Source organism: Primulina huaijiensis, chromosome 8, assembly GCF_012295235.1.
Source record: "Primulina huaijiensis isolate GDHJ02 chromosome 8, ASM1229523v2, whole genome shotgun sequence".
NCBI lineage: Eukaryota > Viridiplantae > Streptophyta > Magnoliopsida > Lamiales > Gesneriaceae > Primulina > Primulina huaijiensis.
The window spans coordinates 17,490,729-17,491,015 of NC_133313.1; positions in this window are offsets into that span (position 1 = coordinate 17,490,729).

A 287-nucleotide genomic window follows, 5' to 3' on the forward strand; every position below is an offset into this window, starting at 1 on the left:
CACAACTAAAATAAAAATATGATTTCAAATCATTAGCATTCTTAATATACATAGAACGAGTATCGCAATACCTCACATCCTGTAGATAGCTTAATATCAATTGCTTTGTGACACCTAGTTTATCTCACTCAGTAAATATTCAATCGAATAAATAAAGTCATCCACAAAAATCACTGCCCACTTACCACTCAACCATGAACTTCGCTTAAATACAGAGAGATTATCCTCACTACTTTCTTATCCACTTTTGTACTCAAAGACGACTGTCGACATAACCTACAAATAAA